The sequence below is a fragment of the Bombina bombina genome, chromosome 5 (genome assembly GCF_027579735.1).
Source record: "Bombina bombina isolate aBomBom1 chromosome 5, aBomBom1.pri, whole genome shotgun sequence".
NCBI lineage: Eukaryota > Metazoa > Chordata > Amphibia > Anura > Bombinatoridae > Bombina > Bombina bombina.
This window is the reverse complement of record NC_069503.1, coordinates 465002489-465028644: the sequence shown is the minus strand read 5'-3', so window position 1 is coordinate 465028644 and position 26156 is coordinate 465002489. Positions and strand designations below refer to the sequence as shown.

The 26156-nt window shown below is 39.3% G+C and overlaps 1 protein-coding gene across 1 annotated transcript in view; it reads right to left on the bottom strand.

Moving 5' to 3' along the window:
• ULK4 (unc-51 like kinase 4) overlaps window positions 1-26156 on the bottom strand; it is a 1503227-nt gene that overhangs the window by 1429982 nt on the left and 47089 nt on the right. The gene's annotated exons all lie outside the window — the stretch shown is intronic.

The following is a 26156-nucleotide window of genomic DNA, read 5'->3' as shown; positions in this document are numbered from 1 at the left end:
AACTATGTATCTATATAAAATACGTGACATTTCTTACTTTTATGCTTCACTTATATGCAGGGTGGAAAAAACCCAATTATTTAAAGAAAAAAAAAAAAAGTATTATAATCATCATCATTTATTTGTATAGCGCCGCCAAAGTCCGTAGCGCTATATATAAAAAAATTATTGAAAATCTGTATGAGGTACATAGTAATCAAAGACTAGGAGAATTGTCCAACATAAAGTAAGTAACTAGTATCTTGTAGAACAAGGGAATAGTAATTTAAAATTATGGAAATGGAAAGAAAAAAAAGACAGTTACTTAATGTATCAATAATTCGTCAATTTGTTTGTTTAACCAAAACAAATAAAATAAGAAACAAAGAAATAAACATAACGTAACTATAACTGGACCCATTGTCTGGGGAATAGAATCGCTCTCTTGCCTATGTCTCAGATCAAGCATGAGGACATAGATTAACATTAAAATGTAAGCTTATTTGAGACATATACAGTACATATAAATAAATACAAATGTCAGCTTACATTGTGGTCTTAAATATCACCTTTTACTGACCATCAATTCTCCAAAGCTTTATAGACTAGAGAATACATTAGAGAATATACTTGCAAGTACAATATAGGAGACATTTAAACGTTATTAAATCAAAAAGCAGCTAACTTTATTAGACATAAAAGATCTGATTGTCCAATTAGATGTTGACTACCTAATGCCGAAACACCTGAGTGCATGAGTCATAAACCTAGTGTCATAAGATACTGACTGCGGATTTGATCCTTCATTATAAGACTAATACAAGACTAAAATATAAGAGGCAGGATTTACAATGGGATAAAGGAAGTTAGAACACAAATTGTTTTAATAAATGGAAAAATATAATAATGGCCACTAATTGACAGTTTTAATTTCTTAATAAAAGTAGTTTAAAGTGTATATCTATGTACTCTCAATAGTACCAATTTCTTAATAAAAGTAAAGTGTATATCTATGCACTCTCAATATTAGGTGGAAGACTGTCAAATTACAATTGTGTTATTAGTTACAGCATCTATAAATTATATGCTTTATTCACGAATCACATATAATGAATGGAATCAACTGAAATAATAAGATACAGGTTGTTTAAATATGAACCGTTTATGTAAACCAGATAAAAATAAAATAAAAAATTATGCTTACCTGATAAATTTCTTTCTTTCCGCATATGGAGAGTCCACAACGTCATTCAATTACTGGTGGGAATATCACTCCTGGCCGCCACGAGAAGGGAAAGAGCACCACAGCAAAGCTGTTAAGTGTCACTCCCCTACCCATAATCCCCAGTCATTCGACCAAAGGGAAATGGAAAAGGAATAACACAAAAGTGTAGAGGTGCTTGATGTTTAGTCAAAAATAACTGCCTTAATAAAGGGTGGGGTCGAGGACTCTCCATATCCGGAAAGAAAGAAATTTATCAGTTAAGCATACATTTTGTTTTCTTTCCTAAGATATGGAGAGTCTACAATGTCATTCAATTACTAGTGGGAACCAATACTCAAGCTAGAGGACACAGAATGAACAGGGAAAAAGAACAAAACAGGCAGACCTAAACAAAAGGCACCACCGCTTGAAGAACCTTTCTCCCAAAAGAGGCCTCAGCCGAGGCAAAAGTATCAATTTGGAAAATTAAAAAAAGTATGCAGAGAGGACCAAGTTGCAGCCTTGCAAATCTGATCCACAGAAGCTTAATTTTTGAAAGCTCAAGAAGAGGAGACAGCCCTAGTGGAATGAGCTGTAATTCTCTCAGGAGGCTGCTGTCCAGCAGTCTCATAAGCAAAACGAATTATATACTTCTCAATCAGAGGGAAAGAGAAGTAGCAGTAGCATTTTGACCCTTACGCTTTCCTGAGAAACAGGGCAAAAGACTGGGAAAAATCCTTAGTAGCCAGTAGATAGAATTTTACAGCACGCACAACATCCAAGTTGTGCAACAGACGTTCTTTATTAGGAGTATTGGGTCAGAGAACAACAATTTCCTGATTAATATTTCTATCCAAAACCACTTTAGGAAGAAACCCTAATTTAGTACGAAGAACCGCCCTATCCGCATGAAAGATAAGGTAATGCGAATCACACTTAATATCTATGGAATGCATTGGCTCAAACGGAGCTTGCTGCAAAACTTTAAGAACAAGATTAAGGCTCCAAGGAGGAGCAACAGGTTTAAACACAGGCCTGATTCTGACCAGGGCCTGACAAAAAGATTGAACATCTGGCACATCCACCAGACACTTGTGTAACAAAAATAGATAATGCAGAAATCTGACCTTTCAGAGAACTGACTGACAACCCTTTCTCCAGACCATCCTGGAGAAAAGACAAAATTCTAGGAATCCTGACCCTACTCCAAGAGTAGCCCTTCAGATTCACACCAATAAAGGTATTTACGCCATACCTTATGGTAAATTTTTCGAGTTAAAGGCTTGCGAGCCTGGATCATGGTCTTAATAACCGACTCAGAAAATTACCGCTTAGACAGTCACAGAACTAAGCGTTCAATATCCAAGCAGTCAGCTTCAGAGAAACGAGATTTGGACTGAGGAATAGACCCTGAGTTAGAAGGTCCTTCCTCAGAGGAAACGTCCAAGATGGCCGAGATTACATTTTCACTAGGTCTGCATACCAGATCCTGCAAGGCCATGCAGGAGCTATTAGAATTACTGATGCTCTCTCCTGTTTCATACGAGCAATAACTTGTGGAAGGAGCGCCAATGCAGGAAACAGGTATGCTAGACTGAAATCCCAAGGAACCGCCAGAGCATCTATTAGAGCGGCCTGAGGATCTCTTGACCTTGAACCATACCTTGGAAGCTTGGCATTCTTCTGAGACAACATCAGATCTAACTCCGGCACCCCCCATTTGAGGGTTAACCTGGAGAACACCTCCGGATGGAGAGCCCACTCCCCGAGATGAAATGTCTGTCTGCTCAGGAAATCCACTTCCCAGTTGTCCACTCCAGGAATGTGGATGGCAGATCGACAACAATTGGGATCTTCCGCCCACTGAATAATCTGTGCCACCTCCTTCATTGCTAAGGAACTCCGAGTTCCTCCCTGGTGGTTGATGTAAGCCACTGAGGTGATGTTGTCCGATTGAAACCTGATAAATCGGGCTAAGGACAATTTAGGCCAAGCCATCAGAGCATTGTAAATCGCTCTCAATTCCAAGATGTTTATGGGGAGATCAGACCCCTCCCCCCCGAGTCCATAGTCCCTACGCCTTTACGAGTCCCAGACTGATCCTCAGCCTAGCAGGCTGGGGTCCATGGTCCACAATAACCAGGAAGGTCTATGGAAGCATGTGCCCTGAGACAGATGGTCCTGAGAAAGCCACCACGGGAGAGAGTCTCTTGTCGACTGGTCTAGATCTATCCTCTGAGACAGATCCGAATGGTCTCCGTTCCATTGTCTAAGCATGCATTATTGCAGAGCTCTCAAATGGAATCGAGCAAAGGGAATGATGTCCATGGAAGCGACCATCAGACCAATAACCTAAATACATTGAGCCACTGATGGCCGAACAGAAGACTGTAGAGAGAGGCAAGAGAAGAGAATTCTGCATTTTCTGACCTCCATCATGTCAGTATATTTATGAAAATCTTAGCAGTGCTATCCAAATAATATATATAAGTTTATGGCAGGGTTATAAACACAATACAAAGAAATAGAAACCCTTATCAACCATGCATCTACTAGACCATACAATTAATATAAATATCTGAATTCTTTTATTAGTTAATATCCATAAACATATTTGAACTATATTTGCAATAACAGGAAACTAAAATAAAAGTTTATATGCGTTAGAACCAACTCTTAAGATATGCTATTTCTTCTTACAAAACCCAGAACAATATACCTTCACAATTCAGCCTTATTTATTTAACACAATGGGACTAAAAACCTTTAACATCCAAGCAATACAATTCTAAACAGTGTTTATAAAACAATAGGATAAAATATATATTCTGCTATTTAACTGCAATTTATCCTAATACAAAATTAACCGACAATATCAGAACTTGTATAGATGAGTTACTTAGCCAATTCAGACACAGATTTGAACAAAACCTAGGGTCTTATAACTACCAATTTAAAATACAATATACTTCACCAATTTTGAACCAATTCGTAGCGGTCTTTAGGTCATCTCATTTGAAAGAAGGTTTTTGCACAAATCAAGGATAAGTTTTAAGCTCCTTGCTGAAGTGAACTTTTTTTTTTTCAGGTATATCGCAGCCAAAATCAGATCACTAATTTTCAACAAGTTACAGACAACTCTCTCTTGTGCATTCAACACTCCCATTATATAATCATTGATGACATCATGTGGGTGTGCACTACGGGGAGCTGACTTCCCATTGGTTATCTGGGAAGTCTAAATCGGATTGGCCCTTGGAAATTTCATTTTTAACAGCCAGAAAGAACCTTCTGGCTGTAGTTCTCGCAACATAACACCAGGTGGCAGCATACAGTACAACATAGCAATACAATACAGCATTTCTGACATTTTTAAGCAAGTTAATTTTTTTTTTTTTTTCATATAAATGGTTATTTAATCAGATTACACTCTCTGCATTAATCATATATAACCCCAATTACAGATGGTTAATATTAGGTTATTTTTTTTTTGATTATTCTGATACCAAATATGTTATATTATTAACATTTTATTATATCAAGGCAATTTATACTGCTAATTAGTAGCTTAAAATGCATTACAATTTTATCGGTATCCTGGCATTTATATGTGAATAATAGCTTATTTTTAATTCAGTATTGTACTGTATTCCAAGTGAATCCTGTCTATGTAGATCTGAAATAAGAAAATAAATGTTAATAATCACTTCTCTTCAGGTCCATAAACATCTATTCATGTTTTTAAACACACAGAGGCTAAGTAAGATCTTTTTATGTTTTCAAAACATATAAATATATATACACATATATATATATATACACACATATATATATATATATATATACACACATACATGCACATTCACTTCTATGTAGATTTGAGATTATCTGTCTGAAAAATATAAACAAAACAGAATTTATTACACATTTTTGACTGATTAAAACAGTTACCTCCCAAGCTTAGCAAATACCCATGTAATAATTAATATAGAATTAGACAATTTCCCAAATTTCTATATTTAATACATTCTGGGGCATGTATTTAAACAGAGAGAGAAAAAAAAATGTTTATTTGCTGTCTGCTTACGTGAACTTCCAGAGTCATACCTCAAGCATCTGTCTTTGTTTTCTCTGTGTTATTTTAATCACCACATCTGGTATTATCAGCCACATAGCCTGAGTCATTCAAAACAAATTTGTGCTAATTATCAGTTCCCACTTGAAAAATGTTTGCAGTTCTCACATTTCTTCAGACGGATCGGCATTTCTCTTGGAGGAAATCCATATATATGGGCCTGTGTCCTGTTCTATGTATCAAAATGCTGCCTTTTACACAGCAGGAGGGGGCTTCAAAGGTTATGCTCAAGCCTTTGGAGACATCCTGTCTGCATACTAAATGGGGGAAGAGCTGAACATGATTGAAGTCAGTTTGTCTGAGAGGAATGAATCATTTTTTCTTTTTCTGATCAGTGAAATGTCTTGATCAAAAATACAGATTTATTAATCTGGAGATATATGATTAAAATATATATATTTATTAACCTCACATATACCATGACATAATCCCCCTTCCAATTTTTTAATAGATGTAGGACACATGTATTTAAATTGGTCTAAAGTCAATGGTATTTGATGAGGATCAACCGTATACCTCATAGACAGTCTCTTATGAAGAAAGTTTGTTATTTTGAGCTTTCATGTTTATCAGTTAGGCATCTTTAAATTACAGTATGTCTTTAGTGCATTTGGGGATATGACACTTCATTCTCCCTCTATGACTTGTAGTTGGGACCTGGGATGACATGCCCGCAGTTGATTTATATGTACCCATTTATCTATGAAACCTTCATTTTTGGGGGATCCGTATTTTATAGGCCACTGGAGATATTTTGTCAGTAATGACAAAAAGGACCTTTCCATGAGGGAAGAAATTTCTTTCTCCTAACCTGATCTCTTCCAAAGTTATAAAGATAAACTTTATCATTTATTTCATATTCCTTTTTGGATGTTTTGAGATCATAATAGGTTTTAGTGGCAGGTTGCGGCTCTTTCTAAATTCCTTTGAGCAAATGCAAAGGCATATTGCAGGTGCTTTCTTAAGTTTTCCACATATTGATGTGTATTGGCAGCGTTTATCAATTTTGGTCTGATGTACAGGTTACAGCAGATGCTGAGGTAGAACCATTCTTCTACCAGTCATCAGCTCAAAAGGTGACATCTTGGTAGCACTACTTGGAGTTGCTCTTAATGCCATTAAGACTAGAGGTAGTTTTATATCCCAGTCTTTACCTGTTTCACTCACAAACTTTTTGAGGATTTTAACAATGGATTGGTTGTAACGCTCTACACCACCACTTGAGGCAAGCTCTATAAGCAATATGGAGCTTTCTTTTAACCCCTAGTATTTTCCACATTTTTGTCATCACTTCGCTAGTGAAGTGGGTCCCCCGATCCTGATTCGATTCTATTTGGGGCAAACCAAATCTGGAAAATTACATGGTTGATGAGCAAAGCTGCACATGTTTCAGCACTATTGTTAGGTGCACTAATGCACTCTACCCATTTAGTGAACAGGAATGTCACTGTTAACATGTACTTGTTACCATCTTGATGACCTTGTTACCGGACCAATAAAATCAATTTGTATATCTGACCATGGCATTACCATCCCCCTTTTCTGCAATGGCGCTCTATGCGTTGGTGCAGTGGGTTGGAACTGTGGACAGATTAAACACCCCTTGACAGTAGGTTTGAACATCTTTCAACATGTGTGGCCAAAAAAGCGTAGTCACGCAATATTTCGTACGTGAGTTTGGCACCGCGATGACCAGATGTGGGAGCATCATGGGCATGTTGAAGCATTAGACCTCTGAACTTGGTGGGTACTACCCACTGTTGGATGCCAGTTTTGGAGGTTCTAATTAACAAACCATCCTGTAATTTGAATTGTGATTTAGATTTTATTAAGATTCTCAGATCTTCTTTGCCAATACAATCATCTTTTGAGATGGGGGTTGCTTTCAGGATCTTCTATGTGTTTATAGAAGATGCCTACAATGGGGTCTTCTTTTTGACTAGTGATCAGGTCCTCACTAGGAGAATCCTGACTCCATTGTACCATAGTTAGGCTCACTCTGTTGTTTTGCCTGGTTTCTGGTAATGGCTTCTACCTGAATTGCACCCATTAAGTGGTCAATATTAAGGAGTTCTCCAGTTATGGCTCCTTGTTTGGCTAATGAGTCCGCAAGGTCATTGCCTTCCTTATCAGGACCTAGAACTCTGGAATGGACCCTTGGTCTTTTTCCAGTGTAATGGTTAAATCATTGGATACTACCAGATTATCAATCCTCGCAGAACAACTTGCCATGCTTGACTGGTTTGTTATTGCTTTTCTGCATGCATTTCGTTTTCCAAGTTGGCAGGGATTCAACAAAAACTGTCACGCACATAATTTGAGTCAGTATGATCACAAATTCATGAATACCATGTTTCAATAGCCCATTTCAATGGTTTTGAAACAGCAGTTAGTTCCTGCAACATTGACTGGATCTTGGTCCAATATTGAAACCTACAGATATATTTGGGAATCCATTTGCCCCCGTTATACCAATGCCAGCGACTAATCTGCGCTCATTATCAATAGTGGCATGGTAAGAACAACCATCAAACATAATACCAAGGTAATGTTTGACAATGGTCCTCATTGTACATTTTATTGGGGAAAGCAATTGTTCTTCCAGAAAATCATCTTCTGATAATTCTTCCCCAGGATCTCTCAGCAGTACAGTCGTCGGAGCTCAGCAAGCCCTTGTGCGACTGGATTCTTTTTATTCTGCTTGTAGCGAATTTCTAAGGGCCAGCCTTGGTAAGGAAAGAGTCCACGCTGTTATGCGGCTATAGACAAATTCCCATCTCTTATTCTCTCACTTTGCAAATATAAGCAAAGGCTGGTGGGCCCGTTTCTACAATAATTTTCTCGCCCTGTATATAGCTGCGGAAATTTTGTAGAGCCCATACAGTAGATAAGAGGGCTTTTTCGCAATCGTTAAACTTTATTTCTACTGGGGATAGATTTTTGCTCGCATAAGCAATGGCTTTGTTCAAATTATCATGCTTTTGGTATAACACAGCACTCATGCTTACATCTGTGTACCCTGTTTCCTAAGTAGAAAGGTTTACCACCTTCAGGGTACACTAAGCAAGGTGCTTGAGTGAGTTTTTCTCTTCAGCTCTCTGATGGCTGTCTCTTGAGACTCACTCCAGTGCCATTTCACATCTTTCTTCAGAAGAAGTAGTAGTGGTTTAGTTAATTCCGCATAATTATCAATGAATTTGCGAGAATAATTTGTCATACCCAGGAATGATCTCAATTCCTTTAAGTTAGTTGGGTTTTTAGAATTCACTATCGCTTCTACCTTTTTTCTTCTGGGGATTTAATCCGTCAGAAGTAACTTCATGTCCCAAGAAGTTTACACGAGTGCGGCACCATTGAGCTTTTTGCAGGGATAATTTGACACCTGCCCTTTTAAGTTGGCTGAGGACGTGTTTAAGCTCTGCAATGTGTTTTTCAAAGTCGGTGCTTTTGATTAAAACATCATCAACATAAGATAAGGTCCCCCTTTCCAGTGCGTCAGGCATAGCCTTATGCATGAATACAGCAAATTCATGTCCAGAATTTATGTATCCAAATGGAAGTCTCTGAATGCATATTGGACCTTTGGAAAGAGAATGCCAGCTTATACTGGTCCTCCTCATGTACCTTTATGGTCCAATATCCCTGTGCACAATCAATGGCAGTGAATATTTTGGATCCCTGCATTTGTGCTAGGCACTGGTCAATGTATGGTACAGGCCAGCCAGACATGTATACCTCGTAGTTTAGCTGTCTTAAGTCAGCACACAAACGCCATTGTCCATTGGGCTTAAGGACACCTAGAATAGGATTATTGTAAGAGCTGTGCACCTGTCTGATAATACCTCTTTCTTCCAAATTCCTTATGATCTCTGCAAGAGAATCATATGAGGCTAAGGGAAAGTCTGTAATGTTTGACAAATACAGGGATGGCGCATTAGGATCTGTTTGTATTCTTGCAATGTGCAAGTCTGTGGTACCACAGTCATAAGAATCCTTAGCGAAAATATCCTTGTACTCCATCAGGAGTTCTCGCAGCTGTTGGCGTTCATCATCGCTAGAACAGCCATTGGCTAAGGATATTTGCTCTTCGACTATTTGCTGAAATCCTGGAAAGATTTCAGGCTGTCCTATTTCAATAGGCTTCTTCCAACCTAGAGGTGAGATCCCCTTGATTATAATTTATATTGCTCCCATGACTCTGGGGATTGGGGTAATCTTGCTGTTTGATTGGCTGATCAAACACTAGAGAGGCTTCTTCAATTTTACAGATGCCTTCCTCTGAGCTGAAGGGATAAATAGACTGAATATTAAATAGACCCTCTGGCATAGATGCAAAGGATTGTTCTATTAATTGTTCTTCAGTTAGGTATCCTTCAGGTATTAGCCCAATTACATTATTCTGGAATCCAAAAGTGTAATAACTTGATTCCAGTGCATATCCTATGGTAGTTCCCTTGGATAATGTTATATCCTGTGGGGTCATGTTATGCACAATAATATGTATTGGAACAGTTCCAATATTCACCATAGGAGTGTAAGTCACTGTGACACCCAGATTTTGTATTCTATGGGAGAGGCAAATCAGTGTTTCAGAAGTTTTTAATTTCTGCCCTCTCTTACCTGTAAGGGTAAAAGAAATTTATCAGCCCCAGCAGGAATTATAACACGCTAGAATACCTGCATATTCACAGCATATGGCAATTGCTGGTTTGATTTCAGGGCTGCATTTTCATCCTGAAATACTTCAGGGTCCCCCTTTAACCTGCTCCAGAGGCAAGAATTAATCAGATCTATTTGTATGGCATATCTATGTAAGATATCATTGCAATGTATATTTGATTATGGGGAGTATTTAAAACTAAAAACAGGTGCTTCACTGACTTAGTACCAAGAGAGATAGATAATAAGCACTTAGCTGTGATGGTATAGCTTTCAGACCTGTCATCCAGGGCCGTTGACACAGTGGTCTTGGGGAGAAAGATATTTAATCACTTTAGGTTCGCTATTTGCTCTAATAAAACCTTCGCTTATATAGCTAGCTTCCTGTTTTTAAGTTTATTTAGCATACTTGGTTTACCAAGGTCATGTACTTGTATAGGGATAAATAGATCCTCTTTAACTCTCTCAATCCCTGTGAGGTATTGAGCCATGGTCTCCCCCTTTAGGGATTTTAGGATCCCCCTTGTGGAGTGATATGGTTTAATATATCGCCATCTAGGGAGATATTCGCTATCTTTCCAGGCGATATTTTAAAAGTATTACCATCAGAGCCACTAAAAGGAGTCTGATCATCTATTTGTAGAATAGTGATTTCCAGGTGTAGAGTTATTCCTGAATGAATCTCCACAGCATCTGGTTTCTCTTTCCACCACGTGACAGCTGTGTCGGGTGCGAGATGTACCAGATTTTTCATAATTGATAGGCGTTTAACTTGCGACCAAATTACATTATTATGCAATCAATTATGGTGCTTAATCGCCTTCAGGAGATCACTACCAATAATTAAACGATCAGTTGGCAGATCCACTATAATGACAGGGTGTCTTATGACCCTGTTCCCCATATAAATTTTAACCAGGCAATACCGTAGACTTTTAGGGAATCACCCCCAACACCTATCAGAGAACCGTCAAATTCTTTTATTTTAGGTTTGTGGGGTGTTAGCTCATTTAGCTGTGTGTAGTATCTGTGGGATAAGATAGTTGCCTGTGACCCAGTGTCAATTAATCCCCTGATAGGGTTGGAGACTGAATCTTGCAGCTCAACTAGTACATAATATCTTCCTGCAGTTTCTATCATTTCACACATAAAATTTGCATTCTCATACATTTGTGGGCTTCGCCACGTATTACCTGAGTTTGCCATGCTTTCCGATGCAGAAGAACCTTCATACCTACCTGTTTCCTCTATGACAGGGTCGGCTGGATTCTTTTGTACTGCATCTGTGGAAACAAGGTTAAGAGAGAGCTGCAAAGGAAGAGATTTGTTAACTTTTTCCGGCTGATGTCGCTCATTGTCACAGCTAATTTGTCCGTTTCCGGTCTGTGGGGAGATAACATGATTAGTATCATTGATATTTATTACTACATTTTGTATATCTCTCCCCTCCCCTTCAGGTGATACTGCAGTATTTATGACTGTGCCTGTGGTCCACTGCTGACCACTGGCTGTACCCCTAAAAAAGTATTGTTCGGTTGCTGAGCCGTAGATTTTTGACTCATATTAGCGATTTGTTCGCTCAACCGATTTAATTGGGTAAACAGCATATCTACCTGATTGTACAAGTTACCTCTACCCCTGGGCCTATCTCTTGGTGCCCCATTGTACTGATTCCTGGACCATTGGGTTCCCTCAGAATCAGGGCCACTATTTCTATTCTGGCGTGGTTGCCCCTGGGGTTCAGCTTGTTCAGTATTATTATTTTGGGAAGCATTATATACCTGGGGTGTCTGGTTACCCTGAGAATATCTTCGCCGTTTATTGTATCTACCCTTGCGCGGATACCAATTATTTGGTGAGTATTCTCTTTGTGAGTAATTATTCACCTGATTATGTCCCCCACTTTGGTTATAGTCTCCCTGCGCCTCAACCTGTGTAGGGGGAGGGGCAGAATTAAACCTCTGTGGAGATGGCCTGTTTTGACTGGCCACCTCTGCATAAGTCCTCTTGTTAGACTCCAAATTGAGGGGGCTAGGTGACACCCTAGTTTCTGCCACAATTTTGGGTTTTGACTCCTTTTTAACCCCCTGCTCACTGGACTGCTGAATAGAGTATAACTTCGTACTCTCTTTGATCAGCCATTCCAATGAGCAGTCCTCATCAAAATCTCTAGCTAAGTTGATTTTGATGGGTGTAGGCAATGCTTCAAAAAATAAATTTACAAATTCTGAGCCATCAAATCTGGGATTATCTTCAGCCATACTGTACGCATTTTTCAATACAGAAAGGAATTCGACTGGACTCTGATTCGCACGACACTTTAAACCATATACCGCTATTTTCGCGGCAGTTTTAGTGCGATATTGCCCGAATTCTTTTCTGCATTGTTGTTTTACCCCATTCCAGGAATGAATATTCATATCCTTTAGTGAAGCAAAGAATTTGTGATGCTTACTGTCAAATACCCAAGGCAGAAATTCAATTTTCAATTTCTCACTTGTAACATTCATTATAGCTAACGCATTTTCAAAAGCCTGTAAATGATCAATTACAGATGTTGTTCCCTTATTGGAGAATATAGGTACTGCGCGTTGTACGAAGGTGATTATTTTATGGGAATCATAGACTTTATCAGACTTATTTTGGGATTCTCTGTTAGAGTTTCCCTCCCCCGCATCAGCTGCGCTACAGCTGTCCTCTGGATTTACATCCTGAGGGGATTGTCTATTTGGGAAATCTACTTCTGACCCGTTAGGGGTCATTTGTCTATGTTGTTCTATATATTTTCGTACCTCGTCCCTTACGCGTTCGCTAAAGGAGTTAGCATTATCTGTATTATTCTCACTGCTAATATAGGGGTTTTCATTATGGCGATATGACCTTTTTAAATCGCTTAATTCTCTCTGGCTTTGCGCAAGCTGTTTATTTAAATCTTGTATCTGCGCGATTAAGTCCATATTGTGCTTATCTAAGGTGGCTAGGTTTTGGGCAAATTCATCCATTTTATTTTTGGCTATTTTTAAACCCTCTTCGCGTCTGCGCGAGGAACGAATACTATTTTCTAGCTCCTGTATTTGCAATCGTTTGTCTGTGACACAAAACGACATTTCGTCAATTATGCATATTAAAAGGGGCCAGGATTTTAGTATTAGTTCGTCTCGCTTTTTGGGAGCTTCGCATTGATTAATCATTAATAATTCCTGGAAGAATTCATTCTCTTCATTCCACATATTATTATTAACGGTAATATTTTTAGCCCTAGTTTCAAGCATATCCATAAAATCATTTAATTCACCCGCAATATTAAACTTCCCTTTAAGGTAACTTAAGATATCTTTCTTAAGGACCTGACCTTTAGTAATAGGTATGGTTATGGGACCAATTTCATTGCTATGTATAGAATTAAATGAGTCACTTCTGGCTACAGACATTATTATATTGGTTTAGTACTTAGTTAAACTAAAACGCTAATATTTAAAAAAAAAATATTATTAATTTTGAAATATGAAAAATTAATATTCCAAAATATGAGAAATTAATATTTTTGATTAACTTTGAAAATATGAAAAATCAATATTTTTGATTAATTTTGAAATATGAAAAATTAATATTTTTATTAATTTTTCAAAATTAATCTTTAATAATATTTCAAGATATTAATGTCAATCTCGAAATATGAAAATTAATATTTCAACTTTTCAAAAAAAATTATATCTTCAAAATATTAATATCGAAATATGAATTTATTTTTTTTTCTTTTTTTTTTTTCTTTTATAATAATTTCTATTTACTTACAAATATATTATATCAATTATGATGGATATTATTAAATCTCATGCAATGCCTCCAATTATTATGTCAGTATATTTATGAAAATCTTAGCAGTGCTATCCAAATAATATATATAAGTTTATGGCAGGGTTATAAACACAATACAAAGAAATAGAAACCCTTATCAACCATGCATCTACTAGACCATACAATTAATATAAATATCTGAATTCTTTTATTTAGTTAATATCCATAAACATATTGAACTATATTTGCAATAAAAGGAAACTAAATAAAAGTTTATATGCGTTAGAACCAACTCTTAAGATATGCTATTCTTCTTACAAAACCCAGAACAATATACCTTCACAATTCAGCCTTATTTATTTAACACAATGGGACTAAAAACCTTTAACATCCAAGCAATACAATTCTAAACAGTGTTTATAAAACAATAGGATAAAATATATATTCTGCTATTTAACTGCAATTTATCCTAATACAAAATTAACCGACAATATCAGAACTTGTATAGATGAGTTACTTAGCCAATTCAGACACAGATTTGAACAAAACCTAGGCTTATAACTACCAATTTAAAATACAATATACTTCACCAATTTTGAACCAATTCGTAGCGGTCTTTAGGTCATCTCATTTGAAAGAAGGTTTTTGCACAAATCAAGGATAAGTTTTAAGCTCCTTGCTGAAGTGAACTTTTTTTTTTTCAGGTATATCGCAGCCAAAATCAGATCACTAATTTTCAACAAGTTACAGACAACTCTCTCTTGTGCATTCAACACTCCCATTATATAATCATTGATGACATCATGTGGGTGGCACTACGGGAGCTGACCTTCCCATTGGTTATCTGGGAAGTCTAAATCGGATTGGCCCTTGGAAATTTCATTTTTAACAGCCAGAAAGAACCTTCTGGCTGTAGTTCTCGCAACATAACACCAGGTGGCAGCATACAGTACAACATAGCAATACAATACAGCATTTCTGACATTTTTAAGCAAGTTAATTTTTTTTTTTTTTTCATAAAATGGTTATTTAATCAGATTACACTCTCTGCATTAATCATATATAACCCCAATTACAGATGGTTAATATTAGGTTATTTTTTTTTTGATTATTCTGATACCAAATATGTTATATTATTAACATTTTATTATATCAAGGCAATTTAATACTGCTAATTAGTAGCTTAAAATGCATTACAATTTTATCGGTATCCTGGCATTTATATGTGAATAATAGCTTATTTTTAATTCAGTATTGTACTGTATTCCAAGTGAATCCTGTCTATGTAGATCTGAAATAAGAAAATAAATGTTAATAATCACTTCTCTTCAGGTCCATAAACATCTATTCATGTTTTTAAACACACAGAGGCTAAGTAAGATCTTTTATGTTTTCAAAACATATAAATATATATACACATATATATATATACACACATATATATATATATATATATATATATATATACACACATACATGCACATTCACTTCTATGTAGATTTGAGATTATCTGTCTGAAAAATATAAACAAAACAGAATTTATTACACATTTTTGACTGATTAAAACAGTTACCTCCCAAGCTTAGCAAATACCCATGTAATAATAATATAGAATTAGACAATTTCCCAAATTTCTATATTTAATACATTCTGGGGCATGTATTTAAACAGAGAGAGAAAAAAAAATGTTTATTTGCTGTCTGCTTACGTGAACTTCCAGAGTCATACCTCAGCATCTGTCTTTGTTTTCTCTGTGTTATTTTAATCACCACATCTGGTATTATCAGCCACATAGCCTGAGTCATTCAAAACAAATTTGTGCTAATTATCAGTTCCCCTTGAAAAATGTTTGCAGTTCTCACATTTCTTCAGACGGATCGGCATTTCTCTTGGAGGAAATCCATATATATGGGCCTGTGTCCTGTTCTATGTATCAAAATGCTGCCTTTTACACAGCAGGAGGGGGCTTCAAAGGTTATGCTCAAGCCTTTGGAGACATCCTGTCTGCATACTAAATGGGGGAAGAGCTGAACATGATTGAAGTCAGTTTGTCTGAGAGGAATGAATCATTTTTTCTTTTTCTGATCAGTGAAATGTCTGATCAAAAATACAGATTTATTAATCTGGAGATATATGATTAAAATATATATATTTATTAACCTCACATATACCATGACAATCAGAAAAATTTTCATAGATAGGGAATCTATTATAGTCCATAAAAAACCACCCTTGTAGCTGGTACAAGGGAACTCATTTCCAGATTCACTTTCCAACAGTGGGAACATAGAAAAGACAACAAGATCTCTGTATGAGAGTTTGCTTGTTGAAAAGATGGCGCTTGAACCAATATGTCGTCCTGGAATGGCGCCGCTACAATTCCCCGAGACCTGATTACTGCCAAGAGAGCCCACAGAACCTTTTAGAAAATTCTGGGAGCTGTGGCAAGGTCAAACAGAAGAGCCACAAACTAAAAGTGTTTGTCTAGAAAGGCGAATTTCAGGAATTTGTGATGATCTCTGTGGATGGGAACATGAAGATACACGTCCTTCAGGTCTATGGTCAACATGAACTGACCCTCTTGGATCAAAGGAAGAATGGAATGAATGGTTTCCATTTTGAAGGACTGTTCCCTGAGAAACTTGTTGAGGAACTTTAGGTCGAAAATAGGTTGAAAAGTTCCCTCTTTTTTGGGCACCACGGACAGATTTGAATAGAATCCTGGACCCTGTTCCCTTACTGTAACTGGAACAATCAGTCCCAGGGAGGAAAGGTCTGAACACAGTTCAAGAATGCCTTTCTTTTTAACTGGTCTGCAGATAATCTTGAGAGGTGGAATCTGCCCCTCGGAGGGAATGTTTTGAATTCTATTTTGTAACCCTGAGATACTATGACCACAGTCCAAGGATCTGGGACATCTCGTCTCCATGACAAAAAACAGGGAAAGTCTGCCCCCCCACTTGATCCGATCCTGGACCAGGGGTCGACCCTTCATGCTGACTTGGACTCAGCTGAGGGTTTCTTTGATTGCTTCCCCTTATTCCAAGACTGATTGGGCTTCCAAGAAAACTTGGACTGCTCCTGCTTGGAAGAGGGAGAGTAAGACTTTTGACCTTTGAAGTTACGAAAGGAACGAAAATTACTTTGACGTCCTTTCAGTCTGTTCTTCTTGTCTTGCAGTAGAAAAAAACCTTTTCCACCCTTAATATCAGAAATTATTTCTGCCAGACCAGAGCCGAACAATGTCTTAACCTTGTAAGGAAGCACCAGAAGCTTGGACTTAGAGGTAACATCCGCTGACCAAGATTTTAGCCACAATGCCCTGCGGGCTAGGACAGTGAAGCCAGACATCTCGACTCCCAGTCTAATAACCTGCTTGTTAGCATCAGAAATAAAGGAATTGGCTAGTTTGAGAGTCTTACTCCTATCTTGTATCTCCTCCAATGGAGTCTCTACTAAAATTGATTCAGACAAGGCGTTGCAACAATAAGATGCCGCACTTGCTACTGTGGCAATACAAACTGCAGGTTGCCATTAAAGACATTGATGAACATACATCTTCTTCAAATAAGCTTCCAGCTTTTTGTCCATGGGATCCTTAAAGGAGCAGCTATCCTCTATAGGGATCGTAGTTCTCTTAGCTAAAGTAGAAATAGCCCCTTCTACTTTAGGCACTGTGCGCCAATAATCTTTAATGGAGTCAGCAATAGGAAACATCTTTTTTAAATATGGGAGACGGGGAGAAAGGAATCCCTGGTTCTCCCATTCCTGTGAAAAAAATCTCCGTCACACGGTCTGGGACAGGAAAAACTTCCACAGAGAAAAAAACATCATAGTATTTATTAAGTTTACTAGAATTCTTAGGGTTGACAACGACAGAAGTTATCGGAGTTGTCCAAAGTAGCCAATACCTCCTTTAACAGTACACAAAGGTGTTCAAACTTAAATCTGAAGTTTACTTCTTCAGTATCAGATGAAGGAATAATACTGTCCGAATCTGAGATTTCACCACTCAGAGGGCTACTGACGTATCCTCCTCCTCAGACTTATGAGGGAGGGTAACCTGCGTAGCAGTAGGTGAAACAGAAACCTTACTATCTGAATGTCTAATTTTCATCTTGCATTTTCCCAGCATAGGAAAAGAAGAAAATGCTACAGATACCGCAGAAGATACCTGTGCAGCAAAACTGCAGGGATGAATAAACTCCTCCAGGAGGCTGAGAGGAAACGGCAGGGCACTTGTATGTGATGCCCATAGAGGCTTGGGACATTTGAGGGAGAAGCTGTGGCATTGCCTGAACAGCATCATCCTGAGAGACATTGGGCTCAGCGGGGCAACAATTTATCTTTTAATTGAAGTGTTCTAGCTAAGCATGCAGCACAGAATTGCATAGGCCAAAACAATTTGTGGCCTCTAGGCATAACAAGCATTTGTCAAAAAACACAGTCTTCCATGTCCATAATACTAAATAAAAAATTCCCTAAATTGTAGAAATTGTTTTAAATACACTGTCACTTTAAGAATTTTTTAATACCACAGCAGCTTAACGTTATGCAAAAATTCTTTAAAATAATAAACCAATCAGGCCCCTGCACTCAGACAGGCTGAGGTGCCTTACCGTAACAGCTTATACAACATTTGGCTGCCATTAGTTCCTCTAAAACGATTGGCTTTAAAACACTATGCAAATGTAGATACTGTCAGAAATGATCATGTTCCGCAGGAGAAGAGTAAAGCTAAGAATCGGTTTCTTCATCATAAACTATCTATTACAAATAGTAAAGCTGTTTTAAATGGCCGGTATATCCCATGCATGACCAATCATCCAATACTTCTCCTGGATTTCCAGATCCATGCAGACCTGTGCTCAGAACCCTTTAAAGGCGACATATAGTGATTCTGTCCAAAACATTAATCATAACATCATGTAGTAGATCCAGTGTCAAATAAACTGTGGAGGTGATAGATAATATGCGCTCCAAGGGCCGTTTCCCCATGATGTCTGTCACCTCTCCCGAAGCCTGTTGTGAAAGCAGCTGATTAGTTGGCATTTGAAACTTAACATGCGAATGCAGGTACAAGGATAGGCCATTTTCATACACATCACTTTAGCATGGATCCAGGCTTGAAGAGAACAACACTGAAAATGTCTTAGCCCTGTCAGAACGCTGTAGAGGCCATCCAGATTTCCTGAACTGTGAGCTGACAACTCATCTGGAGCTAAATATGTTGGTATTTTATCAGTGGCTGCAGATACCTTCCCTGTGAGAGGTTCCGTAGCGGTTTTAGTTGCCGCCTTCCTTATCGCGCCCTGCAATTTCCCACATTAATGGATAAGACCATCAAATACAGGTGTCAGTAACATTGATATTTCCTCAACAATTGGGTTAATTCTGGCTGCTATCAAAGTGTGGCACTGTGACTCAAATATGTCTGCAGTGAGCAGAAGCAGAGCCAAAGCTTCAGCTAAAAGATAAATCTAGTAGCTCATTCTCAAGATTGCCACTGGTTCCCGACAAATCTAGCAGCCTGTCTCATTTACTTCCTCTCAGCTTGATTCTGGCACTAGTATTCAGCCATTCAGTATAGAAAACTTAAGACTTCTGATAAACCACTCTCTAATTAAGGAGAGGGCATGAGTCTCTAAAGACCAGCGAGTCCAGGTATCAAGTATAGCTTACACAATATGCCTCTGATGGGGGAGACAAGATGTAGAGTCTCCAGCTAGCCCCTGTGTACTTTCTAGGTACCCCAACATTTATTTGTGGCAAAAAGAAGTCTACACTGAATAGAACTCTTTTTAGAAGCAGCTTTCACCATTACCCGCTCACCAGAAGTCACAAAGTTTTATTTAATGATGCATAAATAAATGTTTTGTGGAGGGTAACATTTTAAATTTAATGTTCCCTTTAATGCAGTACATATTTAAACAATCAATGTGATATTTTTATTTCTGGAAACAAGCAAGCAATGAAGTCAACCAAAGGTGGCAGCACATTAAAGGCACCCAGAGAAAATATAATGTAACTTTTATTGATCCATTAAAATTCCAGCATGTTACTCATTTTGTGTTGATAGCAGTCACTTAAAGAGACATGAAACCCAAAGTTATTCTTTAGTGATTCAGATAGAGCATACTTTTTTAAACATCTTTTCATTTTACTTCTATTATTTCATTTGCTGCATTTTCTTGGTATCCTTTGATGAAAAGAATACCTGGGTAGACTCAGTAGCTGGGAGCTAGCTCCTGATTGTTGGCTGCACATATATGCCTCTTTTCATTGGCTTTCAGATGTGTTCAACTATCTCCGAGTAGTGCATTTCTGTTTTTTCAGTAAAGGATACCAAGAGAATGAAGCAACATTGATGATGGAAGTAAATTGGAACGTTGTTTAAGATGGTATGTTCTATCTGAATCATGAAAGAAAAAAAATTGGTGTGTCATGTCCCTTTAACCTCTTCCCCTAATCGGACATAGATCTACGTCATGTATTACATAGGCCATGGTATTGCATAACAGAGCTACGTCCAACCTTTAGGAAGCTCCAGCAGTCTTGGTTGTGAAGTAACAACCAAGATTTGCTCTTCCTGGGCTGCAGGCATCTGCCTTTACATGGCAATAGAGCACGATCGGTGCTTAGATATCATATGGGTTCAGACTAACTGATTGTTACATACAGTGCTGGTTGGCTGTTCGGGAGGGATGGAGGGAGGTGGCACAGTGGTGGAGTGGGGAGGGAGTGGGAGTGGTGTGACCCTACCAACAGAAAGTATGGATGGGAGAGGGAGGGAAGGGACGCACACTACAGAAAAATGGGGAATCAGCGTGGAGGGGTGCTTCAGTAGTGATTGCAGGAAGGGGTAGATGGGGGGTACTGATACTTTCATGAATGAAAATTTTTTAGTTTCATATCTCTTTAATGTAACTAGATGAAAGTTTCATTTTTGATTAACTTTTTAAATGAGGTTTACAGTTTTAACAGAAAATTGCTGATTTGGTTATATACCAATAGAAGTACGAAGGTAATTATGAAATTATTGAAGTTGAACTGTCTCCAGTTTAACAGGTTGATCATTCATATTTAGACAACTTTTCTGATGTAGTTTATTGGAAGGAGAAAAATAATTATTAGCTTAATAAAAACAAAATGTATGCTTACCTGATAAATTTATTTTTTTCCTGGCATGGAGAGTCCACGATTTCATTCCAATTACTAGTGGGAGCTGTTAAATGTCACTTCCCTTACCCACAATCCCCAGTCATTCGGCCGAGGACAATGGAAAAAGAAGACAACACAAGGGTATACAGGAGCCTGAGGTTTATACAAAAACCCTGCCGTCTTAAATTTAATTAAGGGCGGGTCATGGACTCTCCATGCCAGGAAAGAAATTGATCAGGTAAGCATAAATTTTGTTTTCTTCCCAATGGCATGGAGAGTCCACAATTTCATTCCAATTACTAGTGGGAACCAATAGCCAAGCTAGAGGACACAGAATGAAAGGGAGGGAGAACAAGACAGGCGGACCTAAACAGAAGGCACCACCGCTTGAAAAACTTTTCTCCCAAAGGAAGCCTCAGCCGAGGCAAAAGTATAAATTTTGTAGAATTTGGAAAAGTATGCAGTGAGGACCAAGTGGCTGCCTTGCAGATTTGCTCCACAGATGCTTTATTTTTGAAAGCCCAGGAAGAAGAGACAGTCCTAGAGGAACGAGCCGTAATTCTCTCAGGAGGCTGCTGTCCAGCTGTCTGATATGCTAATCGTATGACACTTCTTAACCAGAGAGAAAAAGAGTAGTAGAAGAGGCCTTCTGACCCTTACGCTTACCAGCAAAAACAACGAACAGGGCAGTAGACTGCCGAAAATCTTTAGTTGTTTGTAGATAAAATTTTAGAGCACACACAACATCCAGGTTGTGTAACAGACATTCCTTCTGAAAAGAAGGATTCGGACAAAAAGAAGGAACAACAATTTCTTGATTGATGTTGCGATCCGATACCACTTTGGGAAGAAATACCAATTTAGTACGAAGGACTGCCTTATCTGCATGAAAAATAAGGTAAGGGGAATCACACTGCAGAGCAGAAAGCTCGCAAACTCTAAGAGCAGACGAAATAGCAAGTAGAAAAAAACCTTTCCACAACAACAACTTATTATCAACCGAATGCATAGGTTCAAACGAAGCCTGCTGCAAAACTTTAAGAACAAGGTTAAGGCTCCAAGGAGGAGCAACAGGTTTAAACACAGGCCTGATTCTGACCAAGGCCTAAACAAGAGATGGAACATCTGGCAGATCTGCCAAATATTTGAGCAAAAGAATAGGTAGTGCAGAAATCTAACCCTTCAGAGTACTGACTGACAAACCTTTCTTCAGGCCCTCCTGAAGAAAGGATAGAATGCGAGGAACCCTCACCCGACTCCAAGGGAAAACTTTTGATTCGCACCAATACAGGTATTTACGCCATACATTATGGTAAATCTTACGAGTAACAGGCTTACGAGCCTGAAGCATAGTATCAATGACCTTCTCAGAAAAAAACACGCCTAGCCAAGACTAGACGTTCAATCTCCAAGCAGTCAGCTTCAGAGAATCTAGATTTAAGTGGAGGAAGGGACCCTGAAGGGGAAAAGATGACGACATCTTCACCAAATCCGCAAACCAGAGGTATTAGAATCCCAGACGCCCTCTCCTGCTTGATACAAGCAATGACTTGAGGAAGGAGAGCAAATGGAGGGAACAGGTAAACCAGACTGAAGTTTCAAGGCACCAACAGAGCGTCTATCAGAACGGCTTGTGGATCTCTTGATCTTGAACCGTACGTGGAAGCTTGGCATTTAGACGTGACGGCATCAGATCCAATTCCAGAACCCCCACCTAAGTGTTATCAATGTGAAAACCTCTAGGTGGAGAGCCCACTCCCCGGGATGAAAGGACTGCCTGCTCAGAAAATCTGCTTCCCAATTGTCCACCCGTGGGATGTGGATGGCAGAGAGGAGGCAATTGTGAGACTCCACCCACTGGAGAATGTGAGTCACCTTCTTCATTGCTAAGGAACTCTGAGTTCCTCCATGGAGATTGATGTATGCAACCAAGGTGATATTTTGCGATTGAAAATTGCTCTCAACTCTAGGATGTTTATCTTTACTATACGAGTAGACTCCTCTCGAGTCCAAGACCCTGAGCCTTTAAAGAATCCCAAACTGCTCCCCAGGCTGAAAGGCTGGCGTCTGTGGTCACAATAACCCAGGATGGCCTCAGGAAGCATGTACCCTGAGACAGATGGTCCTTGAAATCCACCAAGATAGAGAGTCTCTTGTTAGGGGATCCAGAGCTAGCCTCTGCGATAGGTCCGAGTGGTCTCTGCTTTATCGTCTGAGCATGCATAACTGTAGGGATCTCAGATGGAACCGAGCGGAATGATGTCCATAGAAGCAACCATCAGACCAATTACTTCCATACACTGAGCCACAGATGGACGGGTAGAGGACTGAAGTGAAAGGCAAGAAGCCAGAAGTTTGGATTTTCTGACCTCCTTCAGAAACATCTTGATGGACAGAGAATCTATAGTCAATCCAAAGAAACATACCATGGTGTCTGGCACCAGGGAACTCTTCTCCAGATTCACTTTCCACCTGTGGGAACGTAGAATAGACAACATCTCTGTATGAGATCTTGCTAACTGAAAAGATGGCCCTTGAACCAAGATGTTATCCAGATAAGGCGCAACCACAATTCCCTGAGATCTGACCACCGCCAAAAGGGCCCCTAGGACAAAGGGAAGAGCAAAAAACTGGAAATGTTTGTCCTGAAAGGCAAACCATAGGAATTAGTGAATGTGAATATGAAGATACGCATCCTTCTGATCTATGGTGTCGCGCCGCACCGCTCTAGCTGTTCCTAGGGAATGCGGCGCTTGCATTCTGCTCGTTGCCTAGGGGAGAGTCGGCTCCTCTCTGTGTGCGGTGGTGACGTCATCGCTGCACACTTCCTCCTGCAGAAGCCAGTCTGGATGTCCTGTGGCGCGATTCCTGCACCTATGTAAGTAACGTCAGTCCTACCTATCACTGCCCAAGTATAGGTGTTACTTACTGTTCTCCTGGGTGTTGATTTGTATGCTGGATTGTTATTTTGTTGCTGACCCCTGCTTGTCTGACCACTCTGCCTCTTTAACCCTTAACTGCTTGATTGATACTGCTGCTGCACTTTGCTTGTCTGACGACTCTGCCTCTTTAACCCTTAACTGCTGGATTGATACTGCTGCTAAACTCTGCTTGTCTGACCTCTACCTGTTAACCCTTATCTGCCCTGGATTGCCTCAATGTTGCCAAATCCTGCCTGCCTGACCATCTTAGTGGTTTACCCCTGGACTACCTTACTGTTGCCAGACCCTGCCTGCATGACCATCCTAGTGGTTTACCCCTGGACTACCTTACTGTTGCCAGACCCTGCCTGCATGACCATCCTAGTGGTTTACCCCTGGACTACCTTACTGTTGCCAGACCCTGCCTGCATGACCATCCTAGTGGTTTACCCCTGGACTGCCTTACTGTTGACAAACCTTGCTTGCCTGACCACCCTAGTGGTTTGTCTCTGGTTTCCTGCCTGTTGCCGCCAAGGACTGTCCTGCCTGTGGTGAGTGCCATTTATCTCATCTTGAAAACCTACTCTGCTCTGGGATATTCCCTATCATTCTGGATCGACGCCGGGATAACAAGACTACTGGCCTAGTTCGGTCTGATAGAGGAGTATCCCACGAGCATTATATATGGTAGTCATGAACTGACCTTCCTGAACCACGGGTAGAATGGAACGAATAGTTTCCATTTTGAAGGACGGAACCTTTTGCAATTTGTTAAAACACTTTAGGTCTAAAATGGGACGAAAATTTCCCTCTATTTGGGAACCACACAAAGGTTTGAATAGAATCCTTGACCATGTTCCTCTACTGGAACTGGAACAATCCTTCCCATGGAAGATAGGTCCTTTATGCAGTTTAAGAAGGCCTCTCTCTTTACCTGGTTTGCAGATAACCTTGACAGGATAAATTTGTCCCTGGGGAGACGAGACTTGAATCCTATTCTGTATCCCTGAGATACTTCCTCCACGGCCCAAGGATCTGGGACATTGCGGATCCAAGCCTGCCGAAAAAGAGAAAGCCTGCCCCCCCACTTGATCCAAGACTGGATCGGGGGCAGCCCCTTCATGCCGATTTAGAATCAGCGGAAGGATTCTTGGCTTGCTTCCCCTTGTTCCAAGGCTGACTGGATCTCCATGAGGACCTGGATTGCTCCGGCTTGGAGGATTAAGACTTTTGTCCTTTGAAGTTACGAAAGTTAAGAAAGGAAAGAAAATTTTAATTTTGACGACCCTTAGATCTATTCTTCTTGTCCTGAGGGGGGGGAAAGATCCATTTCCACCAATGATTTCAGAAATGATCTCAGCCAGACCAGGACCAAATAAAGTCTTGCCCTTAAAAGGTAAAGACAGAAGTTTGTATTTGGATGCAACATCAGCATACCAATATTTTAACCACATAGCTCTGCAAGCAAGAACTGCAAGGCTATAAATCTTGGCTCTTAGGCTGACCACTTGCATGCTAGCATCACATATAAAAGTATTAGCCAGCTTTAGAGCCTTGATCCTATCCTGGATCTCCCCTATAGTAGTCTCTTCTGAAATCAGGTCGGACAAGGCATCACACCAATAAGATGCTGCCCCCGCAACCGTAGCAATACTTGCAACTGGTTGCTATTGTAACCCGTGATAAATATAAATTTTTCGTAAGTAAGCCTCCAGCTTCTTATCCATGGGATCCTTGAAAGAAGAGCTATCCTCAATAGGGATAGTAGTTATCTTAGCTAAAGTAGAGATAGCTCCCTCTACCTTGGGTACAGTGCGCCATGAGTCACGTACAGAGTCAGCAACAGGAAACATCTTCTTGAAAACAGGGGATGGGGAAAAAGGAATCCCTGGCTTTTCCCATTCCTGAGCTATAATTTCCGACAAATGGTCTGGAACTGGAAAAACTACAACAGATGAAGTAATAACATTGAACACTCTGTTAAGCTTATTAGATTTCTTTGGGGTCTTAGGGACAGTAGAGTTTTCCAAAGTAGCAAGGACCTCTTTCAAAAGTAACCGGTGTTCTAGCTTAAATCTAAAATTAACCTCCTCTGAATATGCAGTATTAGCAACTACAGATATCGCCCTCAGAAGCCACTGAGGTATCATCTTCATCTGACAACTGAGAGAGACAGACTGACGCAGCTTCAGTGGAGTCAGAACCCTTACTAAAATAAATATTTTTAGATTTTCTCTTTCACTTACCAGCAACAGGGAATGCTGATAAAGCTGCCGATACAGCAGACGTTATCTGCGCA